Source organism: Pogona vitticeps, chromosome 8 (genome assembly GCF_051106095.1).
Source record: "Pogona vitticeps strain Pit_001003342236 chromosome 8, PviZW2.1, whole genome shotgun sequence".
Lineage (NCBI taxonomy): Eukaryota > Metazoa > Chordata > Lepidosauria > Squamata > Agamidae > Pogona > Pogona vitticeps.
Window position 1 is genome coordinate 6,896,347 of NC_135790.1, and position 11,293 is coordinate 6,907,639.

Here is an 11,293-nt window from a genome sequence, read left to right on the forward strand (position 1 = left end):
AGCTGATCTGTCTGATCTCCAGCAATTGTCATTTTGAATATTTTCCAGATCGTTCAGTGGATTAAACAGCTTTGACAATAAGCTTACTCCCTGTCAAGGCTTCTTCCATGCACACTTTCCCTAAGAAAATGTATCTCCCTTTTGCATTTTCACAGTGAGGAGAACATAAAATGTTTGGGTGATTTTTTAAAAAAAATGTTGTTTTGTTTTTAAAATAAAAGTAGTGCATAGACTACTTTTTTTTTTAAAGGTTCAGCTTGCATCCACACCTCTGGAATTTATGAAGAACAAGAAGGAACCTGCAGTCTCCTTTTGCCTTTAAGATGACCCACACCCTGGAACTTGCAGAACTTCCCAACAGTGGTGTGATGTTTCAAAATCTCAAGTACTTTGGGAATAAACCCCACTGGACGCAATGCAGTTTATTTCTGTAAGAAGATACCTGCAGCTCCGTTGATGTCCAAGCTCAGTATCCTGTTTCTCAAGTATCCGGGAAGCCCATCAGCAAGGGAAAAAAGCAACTGCTATCCTTGAATTCTCGCACCTTACCAGATATTGAGAGATATAGTGCTTTGGAACATGGAGGCTTGAGAGGGAAAAAATGAGTCAGCTTTAAAACTTGGGCAATGGGCCCACAGGCACTTGTCAAACCCAGCTGCATCTCAAAGATAGTTGTAAAGCCCTTGTAAGAAGTGGATAGTCCTCATGATCTTCTGGAATGCTGGAAAGAAAGAAACTAAAAGATCCCTCCTACAAATTGGGGGAAGGGAGTTCCAGAGTGTTGATGCCACCATGGAGAAGCCCCTGTTGCAAACACTCAGCGAGAGGATAACATGATACTGTACTCAGTCTCTCCAGAAGCTATTAAACTGAAAAGTTTCCTCAGAAGGTAAAGGAAACGGAAGGTGTCCAAGTGTTGGTGTCCTACATAAGAAGACAAGATTTGCTGGAAAAAGGCAATAATGCTGGAAAAGGTTGAAGGCAGTAGGATAAGAGGAAGACCAAATACAAGATGGACTGATTCCCTAAAAGAAGCCACAGGGTTTGTGTTTGGAGAGTGCTCTTCCATAAGGCTGCCATAACTCAGAGGCGACTTGACAGCGCGTAAGAATAAATGTTCCCTTCATGAAGAGGTGCTTGAAAACATGGGCCAAAGGAAACTGACTAAGATCCCAAAAAGGGATTAGTCCTGAGCAAACACGTTCAAAACTTTGTCCTTTGTCACTAGAGTTCAGAAAAAGTTAGTTTCTCAAGAAATTGTTTCTGGAATCTCTCCAATTTTCCCCTTAAAAGTGACCAGTGGGAGGGGGCTCTCCTCAGAGGCTAACATTTCTCACAGTACAGCCCTGTTACAAACAAGGATGATGCTAATGCTGAATGATGAGGAAAACAATTAGAACTTGAGTTACATAATTGACTCAGACCCTCAGCAGTCGTCCATCATGATTTTTCATAGTCTATAAGCTACGGAAAAATGATTCAATGTGGACAGACATTGCTCTGGTTCAGAGTTCTAGTAAATCATTACCTTCTCCATCCCATTCCTTTTTAGTTCCCCCCCCCAGAAATTTCACCCAAAAAGGGGGGTTGGGGGTACACCAGGCATTTCTAGTCCTCATTTGTCCCTCTGAAAGCAGAAACAAAAATCATATATATACCCTTCTGTTCCATTTGCATCGTTTGCCACACCTTTTGAGGTGTTGTTTCTTTTCCAGCAGACAGGTTGTTTCTTCTGGAAGGATATTTTGTACGCCCAGGAAAGGATGGAACATTCCTGCTGCTTCACAAAGTATGTGGGTGTAACATCCTCTTTCCTCTTTGGTAGGACTTTTGTCTAAAATGATATTGAAAATCACACCTGCAGATCATGTACCAAAGTCATAAAATGGAAACAAAGGGGCAGCTCTAGAACTATAGTAAATCGTACTCACAGGAAACCCACTGACGTCAATACAAGTTAAGTTAATGCTATTGATTCTAGTGGGTCTCCTCCATGAATGACTAAGTTGGGATCCAACTCAAGATATGCCAATATAAGGAGGCTAGAGCTTGAAAAGGTTACATTTGGGGATTTCACCTCTTAAAACCTATCAACTAGCATAGCTAACAGCCGTGTTGATCTAGAGATTCTGGTGAGTTATAGTTCAAAAAAGGTAACTTTCCCTAGCTTTATGGGTGGGGTGTGTGTCTATTGATCTTATTGTGAAACAAGTAGCCAACAAAGGGAAGGAGCAATTGATGTCAATTTTGTGATTGACACCAAGTAGCCCTAAGGCTCAACAGCAGCCCATAGCTAGGTGTGATCTAGAACAGTGGTTCTCAAACTGGGCTCCTGAGATGTTCTTGGACTGCCATGCCCAGAAGCCTTTACCATTTGCTCTGCTGGCCAGAATTTCTGGGAGTCGCACTCCAAGAGTATCTGGGGACTCAAGGTTGGGAACCACTGATCTAGAATACATTTCCATCATTCTGTGAAGTTCATAGGTTTCTACACAAAACATGAAGGGGTCCCTCAGGAGGCAAGCCAACAGGGTTCCACACAGACAGGATTTGAAAACAGCAGGCTTAATTATTTTTTTAAGAGAAATTTTATTAGTCTGGTCTTCCACAAGACACCTATAGGATTGGCCTTTGCTTAGGACAAATAAGGACTGGATGATGGTTGTTGTGGGTTTTTCGGGCTCTTTGGCCATGTTCTGAAGGTTGTTCTTCCTAACGTTTCACCAGTCTCTGTGGCTGGCATCTTCAGAGGACAGAATGCTGTCGTATGAAGATGCCAGCCACAGAGACTGGCGAAACGTTAGGAAGAACAACCTTCAGAACACGGCCAAAGAGCCCGAAAAACCCACAACAACCATTAGATCCCAGCCGTGAAAGCCTTCGTGAATATAAAGACTGGATGAAGTTAATAATTCTAATGCAGGAAACATACCAATCAAGATGTCCTTCTGAATCTCCAGAGATGGTCATACCTGGAAAGTCAACAGAGCTTATTTAAACATGAGTCTACAGCCATAAGGATGAAATGAAAGTCCACAGAGTAAATTTATCCATGAAAGGACAACAGCGTAAGAAGACAGAAGGCTAATGCATCCCATTTTACAAAATGATTACAAAAACAGTCTGCCTTATGGGGGAGGGCTTACCAGTGTTGTACACATACCAAGGGCCAAATAGGAGGTAATGGGGAGAGATTTTAATTAGAAAATAGCATTAGGTGAAAGGTTAAGCTCTCTTTTGTTGGCATTGTAATCTCAGTGGGATCTGGAGGCTCCATGGGGCTGCGGTTGATCAAGGAAAAAAATAAACAGAAGACAGGACCAGCTCAAAGGAAGAACACATCTTTCTCATGCTGAACATCCCACATTCACCCCTGGTGTCTCCAGTGGGAAGACCAAGAAGCTGGGGAAAAGGAAAAACTCCATTTGGAAATGTGTTCACAACCTTGAGTCCCCAGATGTTCTTGGACTAAAACTCCCAGAATCCTTCAGCATTAGCTGTGCTGGCCAGGATTTCTGGGAGCTGTAGTCAAAGACCCAAGGATGGAAAATACTGATGTAGATGATTAGACAGAGCTGAGGATAATGGCGAATGTTAGGCCCTGGGGCCGAAAACCTGCCCTTTCTGCAGTTTGAAAGTTTGAACTTCTCGTTTGACGTTCCTTGGATGATCATTCTGCCTTCTCCATGACGTGATGGTTGCTCAGCCTTTCTATGGGTTTTTCTGCCCCTACCCCACCCCATTTTAGAAAATCTTCATTACCGAGAACAAGAACTTTGGAGTAAAATAGGCTGGTATTTGAGCCCATCATTTCGCCCTCCTCTGTAATGGGTACCCCCAGGAAGTCAACTAAAACAGGATTTGGCTCTTGTCGAAGTAGACAATATTAGGTCCAGCTGGTGGGCCAAGGGCTGGCTCAAGTTCTTCAGAGTGATCTTGGCTGGAAAAGCTGGAGGCATTTTGCTGCCTGAAGTGAAGGAGAAATCATGGTCTCCTCCCTCTTTTCACACGGAGAAGCTGAATGGACTGCCAGCTGTCTCTTACTACATTGCATAATGGCAATACTGATGATGGGGTTGCATCTACCACCACCACCACCACCCTCTTCAGACAAGGAGGGCAGATAAGGGAATCAGGATATGCTGCGAGGCACATATTTCTGTCCTTCAGCACACATAAGGCCCCAGATTTTCTCACCCTTTATGGGTGGCGCCCACAGGGCTTTGACCAGCATCCTCTTCAGAGCATAAGAGTATCTGCTAGCGTTTTCCCAACCTAGCAGGCTCCCTATCGTGTGACTACTCACGCAACTAATTGCAAAACTAGCCTCACAAACAACATGAAATTGGACATTCAAAGAGGAGCGTGCCAGAGTAGGGGGAGCACACACGTAATTACATTCTAGAACCATGGAACACAGAATACTGGCCATTATATTTACTCCTCTTTAATTGGACCACTCAGTAACCTTCTAGCTTCTACCTTTTACTAACAGTCCCAGGGCACCACAGGTAGAAGGAAATGCTAAAACACTTTTGAGTATCTTCTACCCAGAAAACACTGAAAAAAGGATTGCCAAGAGTCAGAACTTATTACAACTTATTTCTCCCATCAAAGGGACTCAAGGTGAGATACAACAGATTAAGAAAGAAAAAAGCAGAAACGACGTGCACCCTCACCTAAATTTATTTTGCTTTGCACTGTACCTGAATCCGGCCCTGCCACTTTGATCCATTGCTCCTTGCAGTTGGCCTAAATTCAGCCAATTCCACAAATTATTTGGGACTTTGTCTGAATCCACAGCCCTTTTTTGCAATCCTATACACTGCCCACTCAGAAACCAGTCCAGCTGAAGTCCTTTGGCATCTCCCCTGAACAAATGGATACACCCCCAAGCTGCCTGTGTTGGAAACTAGAGAGAACCACACTGAATACAACTTCTCCCCTGGCGGTGCAGCAGGGGTGAAAACCAAAATCGCACAGGGCGGAATTTCCATCTCCTGCTTAGTCGGCCTTTGAAAGCAGAGCTGAGCCCTTAGGATCTGAATCGGGGGATTGGGGAGGGGGGAGAACCAACAAAACCCAGATGCAATAGGAAGAAGGTCTCTTGTGCCTTTATTAGCTGTTGAGAATGTGCAGAGTCGGTACCTCTTGCCAGAAAGTGAGCAGAACCAGCCCCTTTTTGCCAGATATTGTAAGGCAGGGATTGCAAACCTTTTCTTATGCCGAGGGCTGCATTCTCCCAGGGGCATCCTTCGGTGGCTACATGCCACTAATGTATGGGCATGTGCCAGCAATGAGTTTGGCCTTCCTTTTTAAAATTTCTCTCAGCCTCTTTTTCCTCTTTTTGCAATGCCTCTTCTCCTGATCTTCCCAAGCCCCCAGACTTTCTGTGTCTTTTCCTCTCTCTCCCTCTCACATATTCTGGATCGGACTAAAGGCTGATGCTTAAAAAGTTACATATAAGACAAGTGGATATAAGGACATGCTGAGGCCATCCATTGGAACCTGACTTCTCTTGAGCCGGACCATTTATCCATCTAACCTAGCATTGTTTACTGGGACTGGCTTCAAGCAGTAATTTTTTTTCTAGCCCTGGAGATCTATGGAATTGTTTAGTATTCTTCTATCCAGGTGCATATGGGATTCAACCCCGCTTAACTTCTAAAACTGGATGGAAACCAGTGTGTTCAGGGCAGTATGTTGTGCTGGGACCCAGAGTACTACCTTGCCTTTGCTCCGTGTATTTATATGCTTTGTTCCTTAAAAAGCAAACAGACAAACTTTTCAAACTCTGCCCAACATTTTGGTCCGCTGTGCCTAGCAAAAACAGAAGTGAATGCTCATGAAAAGAACATTCAGAAATTGCAATCCAGTTTTAAAAGGATCTGATATATAAATCTGAAATAAAATATGTTTGTCTTTTCAGTAACACAACACAGCTTCCATTTTTTGCTATACACACTAGATAGCATTCTGTTCTGACCATGGCCGGGGAGGTGCCGATGAACCCCATGGCACAGTGGTTTGAACTGCAGTACTGCAGTCAAGCCTCTGATCACAACTTGAGTTTGATCCGGATAGATTCAGGGAACCTGCTCAAGGCGGAGTCAGCCTTCCATCTTCCTGAGACTGGTAAAATGAGTCATTGTGGGGGAGGGTTGTTTGCATAATTATCTTGGAAACTACCCAGAGCTCTGTGGGGTGATATATAAGTTGAAACAACAACCACAGGATGACCATAAGAGGGGGTGAGTGCATTAGCACCTTGGCATCATCTTCCATGTTGTTGTTTAGTTATGTCCAACTCTTCGTGACCCCATGGACCAGAGCATGCCAGGCCCTCCTGTCTTCCACTGCTTCCTAGAGTTGGGTCAAAGTCATGTTGGTCGCTTCAATGACACTGTCCAAACATCTCGTCCTCTGTCATCCCCTTCTCCTCTTGCCTTCATCTTCCATAGCAGCTGGCGATGAGTCGCATGGCAGGCTCTTCCAAGCTCTCCTCTTTTCCTTCCTCCCTGCCTCTGACCGGCTTCTAGGGAAGTGGCGTTAGGTTCAACAGAGCTCATGTGAACACTTGCAGAGGGATTTTGTAATGAACCCAAAGGCTGCCGGCTGCCCACTCTTGCTCGACGCCACTAAGGACACGTTTCAAGCCCCTTGTTCACAGCCTCAGGCAGTAGAAGCTTCGAACTCCATTCTAAATATAGATTTCTAAATAAATAAATAAATCTGCTGCATATTTTGTGGCTTTTAGGTTGCTTTATGGATGGATATTATTTATAATGTGTTCAGTTATATGATGGTTTTGGTTAGAGTTTAGAGATGTTACTTTTTGGAGTGCCAGGTTCATAATGCCCCAGGCATCATCCCCCCCCCAAAAAAAAACCTCACAAAAAAACAACAACAAAACCCCCCTTGGTTTTTGTTTCTATGTATTAGTCACCAATGTGTTATCTTTTGATATCGATACAAATCTCTTAAGACCACCAGATGGAACATCCATGTCCAGGAGCAGGCTACCTGCAAAGGCCAACTGCTGGGAAGGACAGCCACAAGATGGTGGGCAAAGCCACAGACACCCAATTTTAGGGACATCAGGGTGATCACCATCAGAAAGCGGTTCCTATAGTACAGTGGTTCCTTTTCCCCCCACTTGTGTACCCCCTGGCAGCCCGTTTTCATAAAATGCACCCTTCATATGAGCAAAATGTTTGTAATTAATATGGTTGCAGTTATTTCAAATGAATACATTGTAATTGTAAATAAGTCCCCCAATAATGGGAGTGAAAAATGTGGACAGTGCATATGTGTTTACAGTCAAAACTCAAAGTTACAATGAATTCATATATTAGAGAAAACCTGGAAGAACTCACTCTTTGAATGCTGCTCACAAGACTGAGCGAGGTGCCCACTTATATATCCACTGACACTGGGGCAACAGCACTTGAATGTTCATGAAGTGGAGAGTGAAAGCTGAGCCTAGGAGGGGTGCGCCACTGAGCGCATGTGCTGTGGTGGAGTGTTCGTAATGCACTGTTTAGGGAGAGATTCCCCACCATTTGCCAAAATAACAAAGCGAGAGAAGGGGGCCCTTCTTGAGGTTAAATAAGGAAGAAAACACATGCCGCCACTTGTCATAACATTCAATTGACTTTGCAACTTTTGACTTGCATCTAGAGATGGGCACCAATTAAAAAAACAAGTCACCAAATTCATTTTTTAAAAAATCGCGAATTCGTTCATTCTTGTTTGTACAAATCAATACCCTGATGAATAAGAATCAATTAATTTTAAGTGATTTTTGATTCGTTGTATCTTGTCTTACACTGCTGATTATATGTGCCTTTCCCCATCATTATTCTGTTTTTTTCACATACCCCTAAATATCTTGATTCATACCCCTTGACAGGAATTGCTGCAATACGAGTTAGACTTTGATCAGATTTGGAGCAATGTTTGGTCCGTCTCCTGAGTGTATTAATTAAGCTAGGAGGAAAAATACGAGGAGTTCTAGCTCAGGCACGCTCATTATAGGTTCAATATCAGTGGATGCCAGGGTGGGCAACATCCAGCCCTCCAGCTGTTGATGGGTCACCACTTCCGTTAGCCCCTGAACCAGTGTATTTGACAGAGGGGAATGTTGGAAGTTATAGTCCAATACCATCAGAGGAAGGGACTGAGGACTTTAATTGAAGTGTGTGATAGACACACTCCTTAATAATGTAGAGGAGTGGCTTTTAACCTTTGACCCTCCAGATGTTTGAACCTCAACTCTCCGAATCCCTGACTCTTGCCCCTTGTGGCTGAGGTTTTTGGGGAATGAAATCTAAAACATCTGGAGAACCAAAGGTTGAGAACTGTTAGGAGAGAGGGAGGAAGCCCTGCAAGGGTGATGATGCGCTATGACATGTTGGTTAGCAAAGTACAATTTCTGTAGCCTCTAAGCTTAGCACAGATCCTCACAGTAGTTGGGTTGGAAAACAATATGTTGGTGTTGGTGGTTCCTGTTACTATGCATTTTGCATAGTGAGCAGTAGGTCTTGGATGAGCAGTTAAGACCCATTAACTTTACAAATGACCTGCTCCTGTTGGAGATTAAGATTGTGCAAAGTGGCTTATTGCTGTGGCTCAATGGGTCTGCTCCATGTTTGGAATTTCCCCATGTGTGTAACTATGGGGACTGAGAGGCTGAGGACCTGCACTTCATAAATTTAAATGACACCACTATCCCTGCCTCATTCTGTCCCATCAGCATCCCAGTTGAACTCTGCAGCATGTTAGTCGAATAGATTGGGAATCCTGACTTTTCATGCCGGCATTGCCAAATGCCTCCTTGTAAGTGTTAATTAAAACCATATCGGAAACGTGTTGAGGTTTTGGTGGTTTCCATTCTGGTTTTAGACTGCTGCCGTACAGCTTTGCTTTGTGGAACAGATGGACAGATCTCCTAACATCTGCCAGGAAGAAGATCTAGTAGCCCATAATTGCCAGATGTTGTCTGATCGACGTTCTGTGAATTCTCCCATTCCTCAGGCAGCGAGTGGTTCCCAACCTTGAGTAACCCAGGTGTTCTCAGACTGCAACTCCCAGGAACCCTGGCCAGCTCAGCTGGGGGCAAAGGCTGCTGGGAGTTGTAGTCCAAGAACACTTGGGTGACCCAAGGTAAGGCATCCTGCTTGCAGGGAAGTTGGGCCTCTTGTCAAAGCCCCTCCCCCTTCTACTGAAAGCCATCAAAAGAATATAAACTTTCTCAGCCTACCTGGCAGTTCTGTTGTGATAATAATTTAAAGTGGAGAGCCAATTGTACTGCCTTGAGCAATTCAGTGGAAACACGGGGTAAAAGTGGACATAATTAAACAGACATCTACTAGTAGATGTAATTTGCAGTAGATTGGTAAAGGTTTCTGACTCGTAACTGATTAAAAATAGCAGCAACAAAGAATTCAAGTACCCCAAACTAGGAAGATAAAGTAAAGGTGACAGAATGGGCAAGTTTGACTACAAGCCCCATCATACCCCAAACAGTGGCCTTACTAATTTGGTGATTTGGGAGGTGTCATCTCGGAAAGCTAACTTTTCCAAGATCCCCTCGAACCACTCTCCCCATCAAATGGCCAGTTGGCTTGCCTGCTTTTTAATCCGACCCTTCTCTCGTGCACGATGTGTATATTGGCTGCTGGTTGCACCACCTGGAGATGACCCCAATGTTTATCTCTCCATTGTGATGACTTGCAGTCTAGCCATTTCTGCAGAGGCAGCTCCTACTAAGGGCAGAAGAGGAGCCCGACAGCGCTTTGGGCCAGCTAGCATCTTGAGCGAGCCCCTCCTTGCTGATATTCAGCAATGCTTAATTTCTGAAGGGTTCTCCCCCTCGTAGCGAGCAAGAGGTTTGCTTTAACTACCTGCACCTTTTATTTGCAAATCTTGCTGACCAGTGAACCTTATGAGACATTTTTCCGTTAAAGAAATAAAGCACTGAAAGGCGTGTTTTGCTCTCTGTATCTTCATGTCCACAACACAGATGGAAAGGATGCAGCTAGGAGAAAGCTAACTAGCCTAGGTTTGCTTGCAAAGTTTGGGGCAGAAATGAAATTTGAACCCTGAGCTTCCTAGCTCACACTCCAGTCTTCGTCTCAACAAACTTCGCCAACTTTGGGGTGTGCCCTGAAGCTGCGGTTTTCCCAAAGAGAGATTCTCTCGCCATTGGCTTCTCTGCATGATCACAGTTTTGACCATCTGGTCTTCTGCAGCCCCCATTGCTTTTACATGCAGAAGAGCAAGCCTTGACATATTTTTCTGGTCAGTTGGCAGCCCTTGCTGCTACCACACATGGCTTTTTATGGCTCTGTGCTCGTCTCTTCCCAAGCTTGGCCAAGTGACTCTTGGAGACTACAACACCCAGAATCCCCTAGTCAGGTCAGATTTTGGGGACTGTAGTCCAAAAAAGTATCTTTGGAAAGCTTTCATCTGTCATCCAGAATACGAAATCTAGCATCAAATGGACCGTTGATCTGAACCAGCCTGGACAAATTGGCACTCAGTGGGTTAGACCAGTTTCCTTCTGAACTGCTGGATAGCTCAGTGGGTTAGGTCTCCGACTAGGGAGCCAGAGGTTGGGAGTTCGAATTTTCACTGGGCCTTCTTGATAGGGGCAGGACTGGATGTCTCCCAGCTCTGCAGTTCCAAGATTATTATTATTAGAAAGCTTGGTCTCTCGCTTGCTCGGAGCTTGGCTGATGGTGTAAGTGCGTTAAATGGGGGGGGGGTGGATTGGGCAGGGGATGGGGATAATTTCTGGACTCCTTGCAGGGGTTTACAGAGGCAGTCTCGTCTTTTCTGTCCAAGCTGAGATGTCCCACAGCTGCCACACAAACCCATTGACTGGTCTTTCTGACCGTCCGTGGTACCCCTTAAAATTCTGCTCCAACATTACATTTCAAATGACTCATCCATACGCAGCAAAAGGGAATACCACAGTATGGATGACCCAGTATCAAATACCCGATAGAAGATCTGTGGTAGTCATTGAATGAGAAAAAACACCAATACTTTTGGGGTATAATTGTACCTTTGAGTTACTCCTAGAGTGACACAAGGTACCCTCATAAAAGGATGGGGGAGGAACCAGACGCTGCTCGAATACTGGCTTATACTCTGTTGTAGATGTTAGGGTAACCAGGTTTGCTTTTCTCACCACAGTGCAACGGCCTTGTATCAGTCAATTCTTCAAAGAGCAGCTAAAAAGGAATTGTTTTAGTTCTTTCTGGACTTTCTGAAAGGCAGGGGAAAT